A 25,494-nucleotide genomic window follows, 5' to 3' on the forward strand; every position below is an offset into this window, starting at 1 on the left:
GAGGGAGGGAATACACTCCAGGATGTGTGACTGTGGTTATTGTCACGGCTGTAATGTCATTTTGTTTGTTATTCGACTGTGAGAGGTGTGGCCAGGTGGGGCAGTAAGCTGCAGAAAGAGTATAAGACAGGACTGCAAGGGGCAGAGAGACACTCATCTACTACTGAGGTCCAGAAGACATCACCAAGACAACCAGGCATCAATCAGTCAGCATCTTCCAACTATCAGAGGTTGGTTTGCTTTCACTGAGCATATTCTCAGATGTATACAGGTGGATAGGTGTCTAAGGGTGGTCTGGTGTATACAGGTGGACAGGAGTATTTAGGTGGACAGGTGTGTATGGCTAGACTGGTGTAGGTGGACTGTTGCTTACAAGAGTATATTGGTGGACAACTGTATAATGTGACATCCTAACAACACTGTTTATCTCATTTGCTAGAGGATGATGACCCAGTGTGTGTGTGTGTTTTAACATACCATGCTCTATGTGCTTCAGGATGAAGATCCAGAGTGTGTTACTGCTGTTTTCTCTAGTGGGCGTGCTGTTAGCAAGCTCACTCAATGGAGATAACTCTGAGAAAGGTACGTATTTTGTGTGCGTGTTTGTGTGTGTGTGCGTGTGCTTGTGTGAACTACTAATACTGCTGGTTTTAATCTGAAATAATTTGATATGATGACAAATCTTCCCCAAGAGGATAGTGCCATGGAGAAGTCGGAGAATGGAGCTGTGAAAGCCATTGCAGAAGACGAAGCATCACGTATGTACATATAGCTATCTACTGTATGTATCCATCTATCTCTGAGCCTATCTATCTGAAGATCATGCATGCCAAAGAGAAGTTACTAGAGGTTTATATCAACGGTGAAGGCTAACTCCATGTCTCCTGTTGATTAGCATGGTGGTTCGGTTTTCATCATCATCATCATCATCATCATCATCATTATCATTGCTGTTGAGGTACCAGAATGAGGTCACGGACGATCCTTTCCTGTCTCCATATGGAATCAACATAAATAATATTAGCCTACATTGCCCTACATCCATCCATTCATGATGGCAATGTTGTAGGGTTAACATGTTGTATTGTGATTGTAGTGTCGAGTCAATGTTGCTAATTATTGCTGTTAAACAAAGGAGTCCGCTTATACTGAACTTTGATCATAAGTTTTATTCATATCACAAGATTTCAGCATAAGTTTACAGATGTCATGATCACCCGCAGAGCAGTGTCCTCCAAATTACAATGTCTGCTCTGCCCTTCTTTGTCTCCATCCAGTACTTATAATATTCCCCAAAATATGGGTGGCTCCCTCTACTGTCCAATCCCCTGTCTTCTATGGGGCGTCACCCTAAAAACGGCTCCCTTTCTTCTAAATAAACATCCTCTCAGGTTCCACTTGAAAACATTATCAAAGTCATAATTCTTCATATACTACATGATCCTCCAATAAACTTGGCCTTTCATGCATACATGTCTAGCAGTGTTTTTCATTCAGTGTTACAATGTTAACATGACCATACAAAACCACACACGATGCACCTCACAATTGTTATGAAACCACCTAGCCAGCCTGTGAATATGCCTGCACTCGCTGGGTCTATTGCAGTGTCGCTAGCGTAACTACGTTTGACCCTTCAAAATGGGTTTACACCAGAGGAGGCTCCCGAGTGGCGCAGTGGTCTAAGGCACTGCATCGCAGTGCTAGCTGTGCCACTAGAGATCCTGGTTCGAATCCAGGCTCTGCTGTAGCTGGCCGCAACCGGGAGACCAATGGGGCGGCGCACAATTGGCCCAGCGTCGTCCAGGGTAGGGGAGGGAATGGCCGGCAGGGAGGTAGCTCAGTTGGTAGAGCATGGTGTTTGCAACGCCATGGTTGTGGGTTTGATTCCCATGGGGTATGAAAATAAAAAAGAATAATGTATGCACTAAATGTAAGTCGCTCTGGATAAGAGTGTCTGCTAAATGACGTAAATGTAAATGAGGCTGGTGGGAGGAGCGACAGGAGAACGGGCTCATTGTAATTGCTGGAACGGAGTTAATGGAACGGAGTCAAACATGGTTTCATATGTTTGATACCATTCTATTTATCACATTCCAGACATTACAATGAGCCCGTCCTGCTATAGCTCCCCCCACCAGCCTCCACTAGTTTACACACACATTTTTGGGAACAGGGCTAGCGATTTCCTAAACCTGGTTGCACTGTCATTAACACCTGGGTTTTACAGCGGACCTCTGTCTTACCTTGATTTAAATTACAGTTAGTCAGAAATCACTTACAGAAAGGTACACAATTATTGGCTCCCTTGATAAAGTAAATAATACAATACTGAGCTATAAAGTATTGTATGGTCCCCCCAAAAAAATTACATTTATATTTTATACTAATACAATTGTTGAGAGATTTTGTTAAACAAGTAATACTTATTGGCATCCCTGTTTTCAATTATGACACTGAGCCTATTTCTAAAATGTTTTATGAGATTGGAGAGCTCATTGGGAAGAATCTTAGAACATTTATTTGTCTGCGCTTCCAGTATCTCAGAAACGGACACCCTCCTGGGCTTTTCACGCGTGACAGTGTCTAGGGCAAGGTTCCCAAACATTTTTGACCCACGACCCATTTTGATATCTGAAAATTCTCGCTTTTGTAACTGGGGCTATGGCAGTCAATAAAAAAAAAAATCTAACAGTATTTCTGATGGTCTTCTCAACTGACATTCACTTTTAATGTGGGGTCATGACAGTCAATTGCAAATTGGTGTGACATAATGTATCTTATCTCACCACCACTAATGAGATGGGTGTGCTTGATACATGTCGCGTCTGAACTTCTCAAAGTAAAGGGGCTTGGTCGACAGTGTGTACCTCATCTCTGCTGTCACATCCAACCTGGATTGATATTTGGTTTTAATGCAGACAAGAGCACTGATGGTGCTTTCAAGACAACTAGGAACTCAGAAAATTATGCAGTCAAATCAAGACATCAGTGATCTTCAAGTCGGTGTTCTGGAAAGAGGCCTGAGTTCTTGAGTTGGAATTCTGAGTTGGATGATCGTTCAAAATGAATTTTCCCAGTCGGAGCTTGTTTTTTTCAGAGTTCCCAGTTGTCTTAAACGCACTGAAGTTGGAAGTCAGAAATTTCAGAGTTCCCAGTTCCCAGTTGTTAATGCTCAGAAGGAGACGGCAGGGTATTTATTCCCTTTGAGTCAGGAACTAAAACTACTCCGTAGTGACCTGTGAATGCATTCGGTCACATGACAGCTCGATCAGCTGTTCGATTTCACTTACCGGCATGCCAACTGAGCAAGGATCACAGTCAAACGGATTGGGAAGTAAGTCCCAAACTGCTCCTCCAAGCGTTGGAGGTGAGCAGTCATCACTCGTGTGGGACACTTACTAATGATGTTTTCTGTTAGAAACATGCACAGCCGAGGAAAGGTGGCATGGTTCGCTTTTGAAAGACTCTCTCTCCAATGAGAATTCTTTCCTCTGAATCCACTGATTTGGTCACTCATCTGTAGAATGTTTTGTATTTCACTGCATGCTTGCATTCAGTTTCCCATATATGCCTGTTACATAAGCAAGGAGACACATTTTCTTTTCATTACACAGAAAGTCAAGTGGTTTCATACTGTAGCAGTCCTAGCCATTCACCGTAGGAATGATCCAAGTGCAATGGTCAAGTGTGGCCTTTTCCTATGATCTAAGGGCGCTCTCTGGTTGAAATGTATCATTTAGATATGAATAATATAATAATTTTCATTAATATTTTTAAGGTTAACCACATTACAATGATTTTGAAATACAAAGACGATATTAGATATATTTTTGTATATATATATATGTTTTTAAAGGATTTTAGAAATTCTCCCGCGACCACATATCAGGCGACCCCGCATGGGTCGCGACACCTAGTTTGGGAACCGCTGGTCTAGGTTTTACCGAGAATGGTGCGACAAACAAAAAACATTCAGTCAGTGGCAGTCATATGGGGGCGAAAACAGCTCATTGATGAGAGAGGTTGAAGGAGAATGTCAAGAATCGTGCAAGCTAACAAGCGGGCCACAAACAGACAAATAACGGCGCAGTACAACAGTTGTGTGCAGAACGGCATATCGGAACGCACAACTCGTCGATCCTTGTCACGGATGGGCAATTGCAGCAGACGACCACACCGGGTTCCACTCCTATCAGCTAAAAACAAGAAGAAGCGATCACCAAGACTGGACAATTGAGGAGTGGAAAAACATCGCTTGGAACATGACAGCGAGTTCAGTTTACTTGAGTGGCCTGCTCAGTCCCCAGACCTCAACCCAATAGAGCATCTTTGGGATGAGATGGAACGGGCTGTTCACAGCATGAATGTACTGCCGTCCAATCTGCAGCAACTGCATGATGCCATCGCGTCAGCATGGACCAACATCCCTATAGAATGTTTCCGACACCTTGTAGAATGCCCCAAAGAATTCAGGCTGTTCTGGAGGCAAAGTGGGGTCCGACCCGACCCATACTTGATGTGTGTATTTAATAACCTGGCCGGTGAGCCAAAAGTATTCAGACCCATTGGATTTCTTCACATTTGATTGTGTACAAAGTCAGATTGAAATGGATTGATTTGTCATTTCTTGTCAACAATCTACACAAAATACTTTGTAATTTTTTATTTGGGGGGGATAACAAAAATCATGATTAAAATATAGTCATTACATCAGTATTCAGCCCCTTTATTTAGGTAAGCCTAAATTAGATCAGGAATAAAATGTGGCTTAACAAATCACATAATAACTTTGTCTTTCTGTCTGTGTCTTTCTGTCTTTTCACTGCTGCGCTGTGTTGTCTTTGACTTGACCTCCAGCTCGCTCTTGTGTACCTCTTCTCCCTCTCAGATAAATATTTTAATCATTTTACCTTTCCCTTTCTTTTTGCATTTCTTTCCATCTCCTTTTTCAGATATTGTTGATATCGCACAGGGTCAGTTTATCCTCTCTCTAGCACCGTTTATACCTAGCTCTAACGTGTCAGTTGTCCTGATCTTGTCAACATTCTGATTGTGCCCATATTTGTCGACAACAATCAAAATATGCATTGTGAACTGATTGTGATTAAATAATCCTGACCACCTCCGGAGATAGTCGAAGACGCACCTTGTACGGATATGAAGTGTAAACGAATCCTGACAATGAAGGCATTTAAATTTGGCCAATGTCATGGTTGTCCCGCCCTCTAAAAAATAAATCACACCGGCCATTTGAGGTAGTAGTTATGGACAATAATACTTGTATAATAATATTTGAAAAGATTTTACAGAAAGGCCAAGGACTGTAATAGCAGGAGTGGGAACAGGAGAACCCAATGCCCCTTTTATTCAGAGCTGGACATCGTATAGGGGAACCATCCCACCACCCGCCTTTTTTGTAACGTGAAGAATAGTCTAATTCAGTTGCTATAACAGATATGGAAATAACATGCTACAGTGGTATTATAATACAGTTGCTTGTCTATGGAAATGTTATAAAACTCCACTCTGGCTAGATCTAAAGGTACAGGTGGAAAATTAGGCCTACACATTATATCTTGCCATACAATTGACCCTTCGCTAAGCCCCGCCCCCCTTGGTTACTGTTGCAACCTCGGGCAACATTTTCCCAGGATGCCCAATTCCCCATTAAACCACAGATGAAATCCCCTCACAATGATCTCAAACTGTGTTTCTAATACACAGTGACATTAAACACAGACTACCCCTTACTAATCAGGAAACTCTTGAGTATGTTGTGGTGGACTGTCATTACAATTGCTTCACAGGAACCTGGTAAAACTATGTTTGTAGTGTAGCTAGCTACTGAATGGGTCTGAATTCACTGTCAGCATGCAGTCAAAGCTATCATCACTTTTGGAGCTCACTAGTACTCTCAAATCTTATTCCTTTGTTGATAACAGATGGAAGTTATATTCACAACATTGTTAACTTAGCTAGCTAGCATACATTTTAAGACAACAAGTTATATTAAGTGGCTAGCTAGCGTTAGCGACATTTGGTGGTCAATGAGACCTGAGAGCTAGCTAGCTAACCAGCTGAGATATCAAACAATGTCTCACAAGTATAATTTCAGATTCCAAAAATACTCCAACAGGCTCTGCATTTCAGGAATCACAGTAGCAAGTACTCCTGGTGCACTGTTCAATTACATTGAACAAAAATATAAACAACGTGCAACAATATCAACGAATTAAGGAAATCAGTCAATTGAAATAAATAAATTAGGCCCTAATTTATGGATTTCACATGCCTGGGCAGGGGCGAATCCATGGGTGGGCCTGGGAGGGCATAGGCCCTACCACTTGGGAGCAAGGCCAAGCCAATCAGAATGAGTTTTTCCCCACAAAAGGGCTTTATTACAAACAGAAATACTCCTCAGTTTCATCAGCTGTCCGGGTGGCTGGTCTCAGACAATTCCTCATGTGAAGAAGCCTTATGTGGAGGTCCTGGGCTGGCGTGGTTACACGTGGTCTGCGGTTGTGAGGCCTGTTGGACGTACTGCCAAATTCTCTAAAACGACATTGGAGACAGTTTATAGTAGAGAAATTAGCATTATATTCTCTGGCAACAGCTCTGGTGGACATTCCTGCAGTCAGCATGCCAACTGCACGCTCCCTCAAAACTTGTGGCATTGTGTTGTGTGACAAAAATGCACATTTAAGAGTGCCTTTTATTGTCCCCAGCACAAGGTACAGCTGTGTAATGATCATGCTGTTTAATCAGCTTCTTGATATGCCACACCTGTCAGGTGGATGGATTATCTTGGCAAATGAGAAATGCTCACTAACAGGGATGTAAACAAATTTGTGCACAAATTGGAGAGAAATAAGCTTTTTGTGCATATGGAACATTTCTGGGATATTGTATTTCACCTCATGAAACATGGGACCAACACTTTACGTTTATATTTTTGTTCAGTATATTTAGCCTTTAAACATTTTATTTTTGGACGATAACTCTCAGTTTTTGCATAGCTCTCACTGGCTTTCATGTGATTTAAATGTGAGCTTGTCCGAGGTGTCAGACATGACTACAGTTGCTATTCATTGGAGCGCTGCAATTGGTTGGCCAAAATTCTGGGGCGTGGCCCATGCATCCCCAGTACATTTGTAGTTCAGTTTAAATTCTGTAATGCTAGTATATCAGTCTATCAACCCTCAATGAGTGAACGAGACTCCGTTACTGAATTATCAATAATCAATGATTTGGAGGAAACCAAACACAGTCATTCTCCCAGTATGTCAAATTTCTGTTGCTTTGGTAAAACTTTTTAGGCATAGAGCCCCACAGTAGAGGTGTCATAATACCAATAACAACTAGCGTCAAACAGGGAAACGGTTCCAATCATTTTGCACCATTCATTTTCCCCATTTTTAGAAACACTTAAAATAAGGGCTGTGTTTCGTGTAGGCTTACCCTGGTGTGAAGTTTTGATAACTGTGTAAATTTATCTGGGACAAGGTTACTTTTTTTTATCCACGGCTGGGCACAAATGCTTTATGTGTGAGATAATTTTCACACAATCACAAGATGAGGATAAGGTGGAACTGAAAAATGGACTGGGATTTGTCTGCCCTAAATGCACCACCATCAAGCAGCTTAGGGAAGAGATCTTCTGGCTGTTCGCTCGGCTTGCGAGAAAAGGATAACCTAAGTACACCGACCTTGCTGTAGCCCAGGCAAACCGAATCTCAGTTATAAATGCCTCCTATAGCAAAGCTGTCAATGAGTCGGGTGGCGTTGATCTGTCCCAATCCAACGAACAGATGTTAAGCTCAACTCCGCAGCGCATGGGAGACTCTCTCCTGCCCATGGTTCAGGACTACTACTCCAATATTGACACCATTGTCACTCACGTAGGTTTTAACGACCTCCGCATTAGGCGATCTGATGAACTGAGGGAGGACTACAAACAATTTTTTAACACCCTCGCTAGCACAGGGAAGATAACCATTATCTCTGGCCCCCTCCCATGATATTGTAGGGGTTAGGAATGTTTCTGCCAACTCGTTGCCCTAAACTAGTACCTGAAGAAACTTTTCAACGACAGGAATATCTCCTTTTGTGACAACTTTGATTTGTTGTGGGAGATAAAAGCACTTTTTAATAGATACTGGATTCAGCCTAAGTGGTTCCAGGATAAAAAAAAAACTGAAATATCATATTTACATGCGCATTTCGATCCTTTACTCACTACTTTGTTGAAGCACCTTTGGCAGCGATTACAGCATTGAGTCTTCTTGGGTATGACGCTATAAGCTTGGCACACCTGTATTTGGGGAGTTTCTCCCATTCTTCTCTGCAGATCCTCTCAAGCACTGTCAGGCTGGATGGGGAGATTCGCTGCACCATTATTTTCAGGTCTCTCCATAGATGTTCAATCGGGTTCAAGTCCCGGCTCTGGCTGGGCCACTCAAGGACATTCAGAGACTTGTCCCGGAGCCATTCCTGCGTTGTCTTGGCTGTGTGGTTAGGGTCGTTGTCCTGTTGGAAGGTGAACCTTCGCCCCAGTCTGAGGTCCTGAGTGCTCTGGAACAGGTTTTCATCAAGGAGCTCTCTATACTTTGCTCTGTTCATCTTTCAATCGATCCTGACTAGTCTCCCAGTCCCTGCCGCTGAAAAACATCCCCACAGCATGATGCTGCCACCACCATGCTTCACTGTAGGGATGGTGCCAGGTTTCCTCCAGATGTGACGCTTGGCATTCAGGCCAAAGATTTAAATCTTGGTTTCATCAGAGCAGAGAATCTTGTTTCTCATGGTCTGAGAGTCTTAAAGTGCCTTTTGGCAAACTCAAAGCGGGCTGTCATGTGCCTTTTACTGAGGAGTGGCTTCCGTCTGGCCACCCTACCATAAAGGCCTGATAGGTGGAGTGCTGGAGAGATGGTTGTCCTTCTGGAAGGTTCTCCCATCTCCACAGAGGAACTCTGGAGCTCTGTCAGCGTGACCATCGGGTTCTTGGTCACCTCCCTGGCCTTGGCCCTTCTCCCCCAATTGCTCAGTTTGGCCAGGCGGCCAGCTCTAGGAAGAGTCTTGGTGGTTCCAAACTTCTTTCATTTAAGAATAATGGAGGGCACTGTGTTCTTGGGGAACTTCAATGCTGCAGAAATGTTTTGATACTCTTCCCCAGATCTGTGACTCGGCATAATCCTGTCACGGAGATCTACAGACAATTCCTTCGATCTCGGTGGCTTGGTTTTTGCTCTGAAATGCACTGTCAACTGTGGGACCTTATATAGACAGACGTGTGCCTTTCCAAATCATGTCCCTTCAATATATTTTTTCCACAGGTGGACTCCAATCAAGTTGTAGAAACATCTCAAAGATGATCAATGGAAACAGGATGCACCTGAGCTTAATTCCGAGTGTCATAGCAAAGGGTCTGAATACTTATGTAAATAACGTATTTCTGTATTTTATTTGTAATAAATGTGCTAAAATGTCAAAAAAACTGTTTTCGCTTTGTCATTATGGGGTATTGTGTGTAGATAACAAGTTGTCGTGGCCGAGTGGTTAAGGCGATGGACTAGAAATCCATTGGGATCTTCCCGTGCAGGTTCGAAACCTGCCGACAACGATTTATTTTTGTCTCCCGAGTGGCGCAGTGGTCTAAGGCACTGCATCGCAGTGCTAGCTGTGCCACTAGAGATCCTGGTTCGAATCCAGGCTCTGTCGTAGCCGGCCACGACCGGGAGACCCATCGGGCGGCGCACAATTTGCCCAGCGTCGTCCAGGGTAGGGGAGGGAATGGCCGGCAGGGATGTAGCTCAGTTGGTAGATCATGGCGTTTGCAATGCCAGGGTTGTGGGTTCGATTCCCACGGGGGGCCAGTATAAAAAAATAAAAAATATGTATGCACTCACTAACTGTAAGTCGCTCTGGATAAGAGTGTCTGCTAAATGACTAAAATGTAGATTGATGGGGGTGGGGGACAATTTAATCAATTTTAGAAAAAGGCTGTAACATAACAAAATGTGGAAAAAGTCAAGGTATCTGAACATTTTCCGAATGCACTTGTCACGTCTCCTCCCGTTGCTTCCCTCCGGCGCTCTGATTCGCAGGTCTACTGAGCCACCGGTCTGAGCGCACCAACTCGGCAACACTGGAATGGAAACCCAACGCACCCTAATCACCTCCAGCGCATCTGCACCTCATCATCTCATCACCACCCCTATTTAGCTCTGGACTGTTCTGGATGATGTTGTGTGTGATTGTTAAGCTTCGTGTCGTTTACGCTCTTTGTTATTTCGCGTTATCATTGTTAAGTAAACCTTGACCTTGTTAATTCTTGCGTCTGCGTCCTGCCTCTTCGTATACTCAGTACTTGTCACAGCACTGTATATCATGTTATTTCAAGTTATCCCTTTGGAGCACATGCAAACGCGATTTGGAGTTGAATGGGAGTGACAAAATGTCTTACAATTGAATTTGAATGAACGGAATGAGGAGGATGAAGTAGAAGAGGGTGATTGAATTTAAAACAATAGTGTACGTTTTGCTCTTCCTCTGTCATGTTTCTACTTTGTCAGAAGAAGCTGTAGCTGGACTGTAGCCCATTACTTACTAAAACTGTTGTTATACTGTAAGGTTTGTATTGTAAGAGAAAATAAAATGTTATGTTATATTCTTAAAATATATGAGTTAACTGAATGTACGCAAGTGATGTCTGCTAAATTAACAAGTTGATGGCAAAGCCATAAAGCCTCAGCTACTAAGCACAGATAAATAAAACTCAAAAAAAGTTTTAACATATTTTCCAGACCTGAGCTATTTAATGTATGTGTTTTATTTATTACATTTACTTGTGGAATGTTACCGAATAGAAAACAACAATAGAAAGAAGCATCTGGGTGAGAATGGAGTGAAAGTGCACAGTACTGTAAGTACACAACAAGGCTGTGGGCCAGGTGTAAATGGTTTATCAGCCTTTCCAAGAAATTGAAATACAAAAGAAGCCATCCTCCCTTGATGGGCTATCAGCAGTACAATAGACTCTTGCCGAGCTTAGGGACTTTACATTTATTAATGGATGTTTGCGAGGCATGTCACTTTACCCATCTCTTTGCATAGCCCAACACATGCAGTGTTTTCTAACCACATCTGGATGGATCCATAATAAATTACTATGGGAATAAATATCACTGAATGACAAAAATATTGGAATAAAGTAGGCTAATGCAATTGAAGGCATCAAATTGTTGCTTACTGAAACACCCAAAGTCATCCAATTGCTCTGATAGGATTTGAAGCAATAGCCCCCATGCGGTCAACTATTTCAGCACCATTTCGCGCTAAAAGAGAGGCCATTGTTACGGAGTCTAGTTGATAGGTAATCGACTAGTTGGACTGTTCCCCAGACTCCACGCGTAGGGATTTGTACAAGGCTGAACAAGGCTATTGAACTGAACATTGGTGTCTGTCTTTATTCCTTAATCCAACATATCATACAGAAACATGGTATCAGAAGTGGCTCGGAAAACACACGTTTGTTATTTTTGTAGCTAAGTACAGTATAGGCGCAGTTACGTTCCATATGCGAACACAAGCCGTTTCCTACTCACAACACTGATCAACTCGTGTTAGCTGGCTAGCTAGCATCACTACCTACCTCCATGACTGAAGACAAAGAAATCTCCTATTCCATTGCTATGGCAGCGAACATTCCGCCACCAAATCACATGGTTCTCACAGGGGACTGGAATACTAATTGGGACAACTTCAGGGATGAATTCGAGGACTATGCGCTGGCGACCGGTCTACATGAGAAACCCAACGAGGTACAAGCGGCAACTCTGAGGAGTTTAATGGGCAGCGAATGCAGGCATATCTACCGGCACAATCTCACCCTCACGGCACGACAACAGTGTGATGCAAAGGCTATATTGGATGCATTGGGGAATTACTTCAAACCCGCCAGAAACGTAATTTACAGCGGTTCGTTTTCGGAAGCTGCAAACAGGAAGAGGGTGAGTCAGTACACAACTTTGTAACCCGTTTGAGAGAGAAATCCGCCACTTGTGAATACGGGGATTGAAAGATGAACTGATTCGTGACAAAATAGTACTGGGAATTGCAAATGAGAATACGCGCCGGCGTCTACTGAGAGAGAGAGGCTTAACATTAGTAACTGCCATCGAAATGTGCCGCACTGCTGAAGTCACTGACATGAGAATGAGAGCAATGGAAACGGAAACCCCACGCTCCGACGTTGATACTGTTCACGCTGTTGCTAGGCAGACATTCAGACAAAACCAATCGAGGCAGAGTAATTCACCACGAACGGTGAACACAGAGAGCCCCGTAGCATGTAAATACTGTGGGAATACACACACACGTGGCAAAGAGCACTGCCCGGCCTATGGAAAACCATGCAGAGCTTGTGGAACTAATAATCACTTTGCAAAAGTGTGTCTCAAAAGCAAAAGAAGGGTGAGTGAGGGCAAGATTCACTGTGTTGATGATGTTACTCAATGTTCAGAGCTGAACAGTGAAAGTGACATTTACATGCATGAATCCATTGGGGCTGTACACTCAAGAGGGAAGAAATGGTTTGTGACACTACGATTACACAACAAGCAACAACAATGTCAACTGGATTCGGGCGCTACATGCAACGTAATGAGCTACAAAGACAAAATCAATCTGGCACCTGACACACATCTATTTCCCAGCGATACTAGACTAAAGCTGTACTCAGGAGAACTAATGAGCTCTATGGGCACCTTTGAGACCGAATGTGTTATTCGGGGACGCAAACACAAGCTGGAGTTCGAGATTGTGAAAACCAGTCAAAATCCTCTCCTCTCAGGCTCTACATGCGAACGCCTGGGACTGATGCAGTTCACTGTACCAAATGACCTGCACATTGTGGATCATGTCCAGCATGGACCCCTGTCCAAAGAACAACTACTCAGCAGATATGACGATGTATTCAACATGCCCGTTGAATCAGTGCCTGGGGAGGTACACTTTGAAGTGGATGAGAGCATTACTCCAGTCCAGTGTGCTCCTCGCAATGTGCCCATTGCAATGAAAGTGGCTGTGAAGGCCCAGCTGGACAAGTACGAGGCCGATGGCCACATGACATCTGTGACTGAACCAACTGACTGGATCAGCAATATGGTCATAGTGAAAAAAACAGAGAAGCTGAGGGTCTGCATCGACCCAAAGCATCTGAACCAAGCACTGAAACGATCCCACTACATCATGCCGACACTAGAGGATGTCCTCTATAAGCTTCCCAAGGCCAGGATTTTCACCTTGGTGGATGCCCGAGATGCATTCCTTCAATGCAAGCTGGATGAAGAAAGCAGCTTCATGACTACCTTCTGGACCCCCTGGGGTCGGAAACGCTGGCTCAAGCTCCCGTTTGGTGTCTCAGTGGCGCCTGAGGTATACCAACGCAAGCAGCACGAAGTTACTGGCTGGGCTCAAGGGCATTGAACCCATCGCCGATGATATCCTGATCGTAGGCTGTGGTGAAACAGACGAAGAAGCAGAACGCGACCACGATGTGAAGCTCCTGGCACTGATGGAGCGCTGCCGATCAGTTAAGCTTCGTCTTGGCCTGAAGAAGCTGCAGTTCAAGGTGAAAGACGTCCACTTCCATGGCCACATTCTCTCGGCAAAAGGCCTGAAGCCGGACCCAGACAAGGTCCAAGCGATCCTCGACATGCCAAACCCGTCTGATGCAAAAGGAGTACAGCGTCTCATCGGCTTTGCAAACTATCTTGCAAAGTTCATGCCACACCTATCAGCAGTCTGTGAGCCTCTGCGCCGGTTGCTGGACAAAGACACACCATGGCACTGGCTACCCAAGCACGAGGCCGCAGTGCAGGAGATGAAATCTCTGGCTTCATCCATGCCAGTGTTGCGCTACTACGACGTCACGAAGCCTGTCACAATCCAGAGCGACTCTAGCCAAAGGGGACTTGGATGCTGCCTTATGCAGGAAGGCCAGCCCGTTGCGTTTGCCTCGAGAGCGCTCACCCCCACCGAACAAAGCTATGCACAAATTGAGAAAGAGTGCCTCAGCATCGTCTTCTCCTGCCAGCGATTCCATCACTACTTATATGGTCGAGAGCTGGTCACCGCTGAAACTGACCACAAACCACTCATTGCCATATTCAGTAAACCTCTCCTCAACGCGCCCAAGAGGCTTCAAGTATGCTCCTGACTCTGCAAAACTACAGCCTGAAGGTCATTTACAAGCCAGGACCTGAGATGTACATCAGCGACACACTGAGCAGGGCAACAGCACAATGTACAGGTAGAGGCACTGCCTATCAGCGGCAGGCCATCTGCTCGCTACAGCAGGAACAACAAGATGTTCAACAGATCAATCAGGCAGACTACTTAAACGTGACAGATCACCGCCTAGCCCAGATCAGGCAACATACTGACAAGGACGAACACCTACAGTCACTGAAGTCCATGGCTCTAGCAGGTTGGCCATATCTGAAAGAGGAGACACCTTTCACAGTGAGAGAATACTGGACCTTTCGAGATGAGATCAGTGTGCAAAATGGCGTCTTGTTCAGAGGTCAGAAGGTCATTATTCCCAAATCACTACGTCCAGAGATGCTTACCCGCATACACTCCAGTCACGTCGGAGGTGACGCATGCTACCGTCAGGCTCGTGAAACATTATACTGGCCAAACATGCAAGCAGAAATTAAAGACTTTGTCAGCAACTGTACCACATGCAACGAGTACGCTCATGAACAGCAAAAGGAAACCATGATGTCACACGAACTGCCCACAAGGGCCTGGCAAATCATCAGCATGGACTTATTCAGCCACAGACAAAAGGACTATCTTCTCCTCGTTGATCATTACTCTGACTTTTGGGAAATTGAACTGCTCCCTGACTTGTCCGCAGAGACGGTCATAAAGCGCTGCAAGGCGCAGTTTGCAAGGCAAGGTCAGCCTGACAAGGTAATCACGGACAATGGCCCACAATTCACTGCACAGTTCAAGCGTTTCGCCTCAGAATGGGAGTTTGACCACGTGACCTCCTCTCCAAGACACCCAAAAGCAAATGGCAAGGCAGAATCAGCTGTCAAGATTGCAAAAAAACCTGTTAAGCAGGGCCTTGTGCGACAGCAACGACCCATGGAAAGCGATCTTACAGTGGAGGAACACACCCACCGAAAACATGGACAGCAGCCCAGCACAACGCCTTCTGTCCAGACGTCTGAAGACTACTATCCCCGTAGCTAACAAGCTACTTGAGCCCCTGCGTCATGGTTGGCGTCACGGACAAACTGCGTCACAGAAAGCAGCTCGCTAAGTGCTTCTACGACCGGACTGCTCGAGACCTACCAGAGCTGGAGGTGGGTGAAACTATAAGGATGAAACCGCTGCCGGGAGACCACACAGGACTTTGGAGGCTGGGCACATGCCTACAGAGAGTTGCACCACGTTCTTACCTGGTGGATGTTGGTGGCTCCTCTATCGTCGCAATCGGGTGGATCTGCGCGTAGCAGAGCAGACAAACCAGAACATGCCATACACTCACTTAGATGAGCTGGATCACAGTCCAGGCCTAAGGGTAAGGGGGTGCAGAATTGAGACATGAGCCAACTGAAGGTGAAGCTTCTACCCCACCAAACTCTCCAGCTCGTGGCCCTAATCCTACCCCTGTCAGAGCCAATACTTACTCACGGGTGGGTCGGCTGTGCAAGCCACCGGACAGGCTTACTCTGTAAGCAAGAGACTTAACTTGTTGTCTGTTAATTTAAAAAAGGAAGATGACAGCTGAAGTAAAAGAAAATGTCATGCTTTTCAATTGTTATGACTTGACTGTTAAGAACGCAATGTTATGCCGTTATGTTTGCACTTTCTATTGAAAAGGATGATGTTACGGAGTCTAGTTGATAGGTAATCGACTAGTTGGACTGTTCCCCAGACTCCACGCGTAGGGATTTGTACAAGGCTGAACAAGGCTATTGAACTGAACATTGGTGTCTGTCTTTATTCCTTAATCCAACATATCATACAGAAACAGCCATCTGTAAAACATTTTGTGTTGTGCGGCAAAACTAGGTTAATTAAAAACCTTGGAATATGATCTTTTGGATAGGGTATAGCAATCAAAACGTCTAGCCTGCATGGACATCTGTAGGATTATTTGGAAAAGTAAGCAAGCTCCAACAATCTTCAGAAATACATTTTACATTTACATTTTAGTCATTTAGCAGACGCTCTTATCCAGAGCATACATTTTTTTGTTTTCATTTTTTTCTCCAAAGACGCCCTCTGGTGGTCAACCTACTGCAGCATCAATGGAAACAATGGCTGACAGTAAAATGCTATGACATGCACTCCAACATGCCATAACATCGCACAGCATCCCGCAAGCTCTGATGCCTTATGATGCTACTTTGAAATGAGGACCCACTGCAGCAAAGTGTGAACCAACTCCATATTAATGCCCATGATTTTTAAATGAGATGTTCGACGAGCAGGTGTCCACATACTTTGGGTCATGTGGTGTATGTGAACTAGACACTTTAATCATTGTATTTACAAAGAAAATATTTGTACATTTCAATAATATATTTGTTTTTTAAGCTGTTGAATACAGACTTCTGGTGCCAAATATGTCTGTAAAAGTATACCATGGAGATTTATGCTTGTGGTCTAGTGACACCTTAAAAATACATAATATACTGAACAAAAATAGAAACGCTACATGTAAAGTGTTGGTCCCATGTTTCATGAGCTGAAATAAAAGATCCCAGATATTGTCCATACGCACAAAAAGCTTATTTCTGTCAAATGTTGTGTACAAATTTGTTTACATCCCTCTTAGTGAGCATTTCTCCTTTGCCAAGATAATCCATCCACCTGACAGGTGTGGCATATCAAGAAGCTGATTAAACATCATTATATTACACAGGTGCACCTTGTGCTGGGGACAATAAAAGGCCACTCTAAAATCAGTGGTGTAAAGTACTTAAGTAAAACTACTTTAAAGTACTACTTAAGTAGTTTTTGGGGTATCTGTACTTTAATTTACTATTTATATTTTGACAACTTTTACTTTTACTTCACTACATTCCTAAAGAATGACATCCAAAAGTACTCCTTACATTTTGAGTGCTTAGCAGGACAGGAAATTGGTCCAATTCACGCACTTATCAAGAGAACACGTGGTCACCCCTACTGCTTCTTATCTGGCGCACTCATTAAACACAAATGCATCATTAGTAAATAATGCATTTGGGCACCATCAGACTATTCTAGATGTATTGAGTGTTGGAGTGTGCCCCTGGCTATCCGTAAATTTTAAAAACAAGAAAATGGTGCCGTCTGCTTGGGTTAATATAAGGGATTTGAAATGATTTTACTTTTGATAATTAAGTATATTTTAGCAATTACATTTACTTTTGATACTTACTGCAAGTATATTTACAACCAAATACTTTCAGACTTTTACACAAGTAGTATTTTACTGGGTGACTTTCACTTTTACTTGAGTAACTTTCTATTAAGGTATCTATACTTTTACTCAAGTATGAAAATTGGGTACTTTTTCCACCAATATCTAAAATGTGCAGTTTAGTCACACAACACAATGCTACAGATGTCTCAAGTTTTGAGGAAGCGTGCAATAGTCATGCTGACTGCAGGAATGTCCACCAGAGCTGTTGCTAGAGAATTGAATGTTCATTTATTTACCATAAGCCAATTCCAACGTCCAGTATGTCCAACCGGCCTCACAACCGCAGACCACGTGTAACCACTCCAGCCCAGGACCTCCGAATCCGGCTTCTTCACCTGCGGGATCGTCTGAGACAAGCCACCCGAACAGTTGATGAAACTGTGGGTTTGCACAACCGAATAATTTCTGCACAAACTGTCAGAAACCGTCTCAGGGAAGCTCATCTTCATGCTCATCGTCCTCACCACGGTCTTGACCTGATTGCAGTTCGGTGTCGTAACCGAATTCAGTGGGCAAATGCTCACCTTCAATAGCCACTGGCACACTTGAGGAGTGTGCTCTTCACGGATGAATCCCGGTTTCGTCTGTACCGGGCAGATGGCAGATGGCAGACGTGTGGGCGAGCAGTTGGCTGATGTCAACATTATAAACAGAGTGCCCCATGGTGGCGGTGGGGTTATGGTATGGGCAGGTATAAGCTGCGGACAACGAACACAATTGCATTTTATCCATGACAATTTGAATGCACAGATACCGTGGTCGAGATCCTGAGGCCCATTGCCGTGCCGTTCTTCTGCCACCATCACCTCATGTTTCAGCATGATAATGCACGGCCCCATGTCGCAAGGATCTGTACACAATTACTGGAAGCTGAAAATTTCCCAGTTCTTCCATGGCCTGCATACTCACCAAACATGTCACCCATTGAGCATGTTTGAGATGCTCTGAATCTACGTGTACGACAGCGTGTTCCAGTTCCCGCCAAAATTCAGTAACTTCGCACAGCCATTGAAGAGACGTCTATGAATCAGAATTTTGGACATCAAAGTAAAACACAGTAGAGTTCAGTACAGAAGAGTTCAGTATAGTATAGTCAAGTAGAGTATAGTCAAGTAGAGTATAGTTCAGTACAGTACAGTAGACTAGAGTATAGTTCAGTACAGGATAATACATTATAGTGTTCTCCACTCTTGTGTGCTCTACTGTGTACTCTACTCCACTCTATTCTACTCTGCTGTACAGTACATGACTGAACTATACTCCACTTGACTATACTGTCCCTTAACTGTACTGAACTCTATCCTACTTTTCTTTACTGTGCTGTACTCTGCTGTACTCTATTGTCCAAATGTGTGAAACATAGACGTCTATGATTGGTTCAGATTTGGTCCTGACCAAATCGGAACCAATCATTGACGTCTATGTTTGGGCCAAATTAATGCCAGTCCAGACATCTGTGGACGTTGAAATCAAGGCCAGGGTGGACTGACCAAATTTCCATGGAGATCTGGTGTCGTTCAGTGCTTAGTGGGTGAGGATGCTAGTTACTGTAAATGGAGAGAGAGAGAGAGATAGGAGAGGGAGGGAGAGAGAGAGGGGTTGTCCAGACTTTTAACACTCTTGCTTTGACCACCAGATGACAGAAAAAGAAAACAGTTATCAGCTGAACATAACAGCATGCCAGTGGAAGGCAGGACAGTGGCATGTGACCTACATGTATCAAATAATCTCTCACACCAAGTTACTTCATTCCTCAGTCCCAACATGCACAGATGCAAAAATGGGCCCAGTCACCATCCCCTCACCCACCTCACACACACATACACATATACACACACTCACCCACAAAAATAAACAAAACAATTAAAATCAAATCTAAGTTTATTGGTCACATACACAGTTTAGCAGATGTTATAACGGATGCAGTTGAATTCTTGTGTTAATAGCTCCAAACAGTGCAGCAACAATGTCAAACAAGTACACAAATAACAAGAAAAAACAATAAATCTATAAATCTATACTCCATTAACTATATTGTAGCAGGGTTCATATGCCACAATTAGTGTAAATTTAGGGGTGCCCTTTATTCAGTATAACCACCCTATATGTTTCCTCAAACATCTAGTGCTTATGAAGACATTTTATATGCTATATAAAAGCCTTTATATGTTGTAGTTTGTTTAGAGTGGAGCCGCCTTCACAGGTTGAAGCTTTCCAGGATCAGGTCTGGACCTAAAGGCTGGACACACTGTTGCTTTAATGACTGTGTGAATAGAATTCTATGTATCCATGTTGTCTTTCAATTTGGACAGGAAGGATGCTGCTCGGTAAACGTTCCTGGGAATTATCGCAAATATATATATATATATATATTAATGTATTTTTGTCGATGTTCAGTAGGAGGCAAATACCTGGCCTAAAGTGTGGACTCTGCCAAGATAAGACAATATAATGAGTTCCCAGTAAGCCAACCTGCTAGGGCTGAAATGACAGTTACACCGGACCTGGTGCTCCAGGACAGAACACCCCTTTTTTTAATGTTGTTTTGCATATCGATGTTGACAGAATCCATCTGGATCATAACAGGCTTATGTGAAAGCCCTTACAGTGTTGTGGTCTTTAATGTGATTGCAGAGGCTGTGGTCATAGTGTTGTGGTCTTCAAAGGCCCATTATATGCTGGGAAGATGGTAAAATAAAAACAGTGGTGAAGTAATCTGTTTATACAGTATATTTACCACTTTCTTTACCTTACCAAGTTTGTGGTTTACTGTGAACTAATGAATGATATTTGCTGATCTTGTCAAAGAACTCGTTGCAGGCCTGACATTACAGTTACACCAGGTTGTCCGGCCCAGAACACGCTCTAGGCCAGGTACTGCATTTGAATCACACTTCAGAGCCCCCTCCTACTGCATATTGGCTAATTAAACTTAATTAATTTCTACAAAAATTCCAAGGACTATTTACACAGAGGCATCCTTCTGAATTACAAGACAACTCTATACACACTAGGGATTAATGTCAGAAACTGGGATCTGAGATTGCCTGAGCAAGCTCCCTCCTGTTTCCTGTGAAAAATAATAATTTCCAACAAAATGTCTGATACAATGTGTCTGCAAAAGCAATTGAAGAAATAGATATTCACAAAACACGAGATCAAGGGCTTACCACATTTATAAACGGTCTCTAAGTCACATGAAAGGTGCAATGTGTAAAATTTTCAGGTCATTTCCCCTCAACTTTTTAATCTGATTTATTAATGCCTTTCTGAGTTTAGTACGGGAGACCAGGGGCAATTGGGGGGCAATTGTAACACTTTGAATTTCTCCAAACAAAACAAGCTAGAGTGAGAACTCAGTCAGTACATGCATATTTAGGTTCTCTCCCTGCTTGAAAGGTTTCAGTCAAATATCTTACTATTTGCTTGTTTTATGGACAAATGTTTGTTATTTTGGGGGTGAATGTAGTATTTTCCAGCGGCTGTATATTTTTTCTACTGTCCTGAGCATTAACGTCCAAGAATTCAAGCTAGCATAATTTTCATCACTATATTTTGGTTAAACATTGACATGATTGACATGTGTCACGATTATTGTCTCTCACTAGGCACATGAGGTTTTGTCATGGCTGCTAGGATTGGGGACAATTGTAACGCAGTGTTAAAATGACCCTGAGCAAAGCAGCCAAATGTTGAAAACAAGTGATTTTAACTTTAAGATGATATGAATAATACATTAATTATACAAATTCTCACTTTAAATAGCCTTGGGGTCATGTAGAGTGCCTAAGAAGTTGTAAACCGATATGATCTGGGCACCATCATACTATTCAAGATGTATTGAGAGGAATCGAATGGCCATGCACAAACAGGGGTCTTACTGTAAATATTGGTTACGTACATAAAAATACTAATATTTCTTGCAAAATCATTAAATATGTCTATGATAATATGACCATTCATGAACATGAATGTTTTTTAAGTTAACTGAGTTCATTTGGTTTATTTTACAGATGTTACATTTGACCCTTGGCACGGGGGCAAATGTAAGGTCAGGACTTTTCAGATTAAAATAAATATTGTGATCTGACCGTCTTATCTACAGACCTATACATGATATGAATGATTAGGAGACAGATGTACGTTTCTTGTATCAAAAAATGACTGGCCTACTTCAAGAGGTCTCTGAGCCACAGAGTGAAAGACTAAAAAATAAGCCACAATGCTGAGGACGGCCAGCTGAGCAGATCATTATATCCGGTAACAAAATAACAAATCAACCTATCAGAGACCTTAAACGGTAGAACCACCATCCAATCGTACTTGTTCAACAGGTCAATTTGGCTACCAAAGGCAGATTGTTAAACCATCCAATTGCTTGGTTTAATTTCTTACCCATGGTCTAAATGGTGTGCCAATATATTTTTGCATGATGCTTCCTTGACTAGGCCACTGATGTCATACAAAATTCAAGTGGTTGCACATACAGTACATGACCAAAAGTATGTGGACACCTGCTCGTCGAACATCTCATTGCAAAATCATGGGCATTAATATGGAGTTGGTCCCTCCTTTTGGGAAGACTTTCAACAAGATGTTGGAATATTGCTGCGGGGACTTGCTTACATTCAGCCACAAGAGCATTAGTGAGGTCAGGCACTGATAATGGGCGATTAGCCCTAGCTCACAGTCGGCTTTCCAATTTATCCCAAAGGTGTTCGATGGGGTTGAGGTCAGGGATCTGTGCAGGCCAGTCAAGTTCTTCCACACTGACTCGACAAACCATTTCTGTATGGACCTCGGTTTGCGCGTGGGGGCATTGTTATGCTGAAAGAGGAAAGGGCCTTCCCCAAACTGTTGCCACAAAGTTGGAAGCACAGAATCGTCTAGAATGTCATTGTATGCTGTAGCGTTAAGATTTCCCTTTACTGGAACCATGGAAAAACAGCCCAAGACCATTATTCCTCCTCCACCAAACTTTAAAGTTGGCACTATGTATTGGGGCAGGTAGCGTTCTCCTGGCATCCGCCAAACCCAGATTTGTCCATCGGACTACCAGATGGTGAAGCGTGATTCATCACTCCAGAGAACGCGTTTCCATTGCTCCAGAGTCCAATGGCGGCGAGCTTTACACCAGTCCAGCCGACGCTTGGCATTGTTCATGGTGATCTTAGGCTTGTTTGCGAATGCTCGGCCATGGAAACCCATTTCATGAAGCTCCCGACAAACAGTTATTGTGCTGACGTTGCTTCCAGAAGCAGTGTGAAACTTGGTAATGAGTGTTGCAATCGAGGACAGACTATTTTTACGAGCTACGTGCTTCAGCACTCAGCGGTCCGGTTCTGTGAGCTTGGGTGGCCTACCACTTCGCGGCTGAGCTGTTGTTGCTCCTAGACTTTTCCACTTCACAATAACAGCACTTACAGTTGACTGGGGCAGCTCTAGCAGGGCAGTACTTTGACGAACTGACTTGTTGGAAAGGTGGCATCCTATGACGGTGCCATGTTGAAAGTCACTGAGCTCTTCAGTAAGGCCATTCTACTGCCAATGTTTCTCTATGGAGATTGCATGGCTGTGTGTTCGATCTTATACACCGGTCAGCAACGGGTGTGGCTGAAATAGCCGAATCCACTAATTTGAAGGGGTGGCCACATACTTTTGTATATATAGTGTATATGACCAAATTACACATTTTTGCTCATCCATTTAACGCACATCCATGTACATTCACTGAAAAAATTGGAGGATTATATAACATGTAACTTTGTATTCAGACATCTTAAAAGTCACATTTCTGTATTAGGTCTATCCTTTAGCCTGTATTTTGGTCTGAGTGACTCCAAGATGCTCCTTTCAAAAAGTTGAATTGAAAACAGTATTGGTATTGTTGAATTCGATTTTCATAACAGCAAGCTAGAATTGATGGTTTGGTTAGCTAAACTAACAAATCTGTTTGTTTGGTTACCACGTCAACTATTGTAGCTATCTAGTAAACTTGCAAGCTACTTCATTTATAGGTTCAATCCTGTCGGTGATTTGGCTCAAAATCTTGCTAAAAATGAGACAACTCATACTTTTGGCATGTCCAACCAACCAGCAATTATGATGCAATATGATTACTTTGATAAAGTCAGTTAAATTACGAGGAAACCCCAATGTTGATTCAGCCTATTTTTGCCTGGAGGGAGGGAATACACTCCAGGTTGTGTGACTGTGGTTATTGTCACGGCTGTAATGTCATTTTGTTTGTTATTCGTCTGTGAGAGGTGTGGCCAGGTGGGGCAGTAAGCTGCAGAAAGAGTATAAGACAGGACTGCAAGGGGCAGAGAGACACTCATCTACTACTGAGGTCCAGAAGACATCACCAAGACAACCAGGCATCAATCAGTCAGCATCTTCCAACTATCAGAGGTTGGTTTGCTTTCACTGAGCATATTCTCAGATGTATACAGGTGGATAGGTGTCTAAGGGGTGGTCTGGTGTATACAGGTGGACAGGAGTATTTAGGTGGACAGGTGTGTATGGCTAGACTGGTGTAGGTGGACTGTTGCTTACAAGAGTATATTGGTGGACAACTGTATAATGTGACATCCTAACAACACTGTTTATCTCATTTGCTAGAGGATGATGACCCAGTGTGTGTGTGTGTTTTAACATACCATGCTCTATGTGCTTCAGGATGAAGATCCAGAGTGTGTTACTGCTGTTTTCTCTAGTGGGCGTGCTGTTAGCAAGCTCACTCAATGGAGATAACTCAGAGAAAGGTACGTATTTTGTGTGCGTGTTTGTGTGTGTGTGCGTGTGCGTGTGTGAACTACAAATACTGCTGGTTTTAATCTGAAATAATTTGATATGATGACAAATCTTCCCCAAGAGGATAGTGCCACGGAGAAGTTGGAGAATGGAGCTGAGAATGCCATTGCAGAAGACGAAGCATCACGTATGTACATATAGCTATCTACTGTATGTATCTACCAATCTCTGAGCCTATCTATCTATCTGAACATCATGCATGCCAAAGAGAAGTTACTAGAGGTTTATAACAACGGTGAAGGCTAACTCCATGTCTCCTGTTGATTAGCATGGTGGTTCTTTCATCATTATCATCATCATCATCACTATCATCATCACCATTATTGTAATGTCTGATGAGGTACCAGAATGAGGTCACGGACGATCCTTTCCTGTCTCCATATGGAATCAACATAAATAATATTAGCCTACATTGCCCTACATCCATCCATTCATGATGGCAATGTTGTAGGGTTGACATGTTGTATTGTGATCCTCCAATAAACTTGGCCTTTCATGCATACATGTCTAGCAGTGTTTTTCATTCAGTGTTACAATGTTAACATGACCATACAAAACCATACACAATGCACCTCACAATTGTTATGAAACCACCTAGCCAGCCTGTGAATATGCCTGCATTCGCTGGGTCTATTGCAGTGTCGCTAGCGTAACTACGTTTGAGCCTTCAAAATGGGTTTACACCAGAGGAGGCTGGTGGGAGGAGCGACAGGAGGACGGGCTCATTGTAATGGCTTGAATGGAATTAATGGAACGGAGTCAAACATGGTTTCATATGTTTGATACCATTCTATTTATCACATTCCAGACATTACAATGAGCCCGTCCTGCTATAGCTCCCCCCACCAGCCTCCACTAGTTTACACACACATTTTTGGGAACAGGGCTAGCGATTTCCTAAACCTGGTTGCACTGACATTAACACCTGGGTTTTACAGCGGACCTCTGTCTTACCTTGATTTAAATTACAGTTAGTCAGAAATCACTTACAGAAAGGTACACAATTATTGGCTCCCTTGATAAAGAGGAGCAAAAAAGACTGTTTAAAATAAATAACACAATACTGAGCTATAAAGTATTTTATGGTCCCCCCCAAAAATTTACATTTATATTTTATACTAATACAATTGTTGAGAGATTTTGTTAAACAAGTAATACTTATTGGCATCCCTGTTTTCAATAATGAC

The 25,494-nt window shown here is 43.1% G+C and overlaps 1 long non-coding RNA gene and 1 other non-coding gene across 3 annotated transcripts; both read left to right on the forward strand.

Annotated features, from left to right (window-relative positions):
* Nucleotides 1-121: 121 nt before the first annotated feature.
* LOC121573054 lies at nucleotides 122-24,807 on the forward strand. 2 transcript variants are annotated; one of them, XR_006657926.1, is made up of 4 exons: nucleotides 122-230; nucleotides 497-582; nucleotides 24,369-24,434; nucleotides 24,576-24,807. It is a non-coding gene; the product is annotated as an uncharacterized LOC121573054 (long non-coding RNA). The 2 variants fall into 2 exon arrangements; XR_006001953.1 differs by lacking the exons at nucleotides 24,369-24,434; nucleotides 24,576-24,807 and adding exons at nucleotides 693-758; nucleotides 896-1,166.
* On the forward strand, nucleotides 9,541-9,622 carry trnas-aga. Its single transcript has one exon. It is a non-coding gene; the product is annotated as a tRNA-Ser (tRNA).
* Nucleotides 24,808-25,494: the final 687 nt, after the last annotated feature.

This window comes from Coregonus clupeaformis, chromosome 38, assembly GCF_020615455.1.
Source record: "Coregonus clupeaformis isolate EN_2021a chromosome 38, ASM2061545v1, whole genome shotgun sequence".
Classification (NCBI taxonomy): Eukaryota; Metazoa; Chordata; class Actinopteri; order Salmoniformes; family Salmonidae; genus Coregonus; species Coregonus clupeaformis.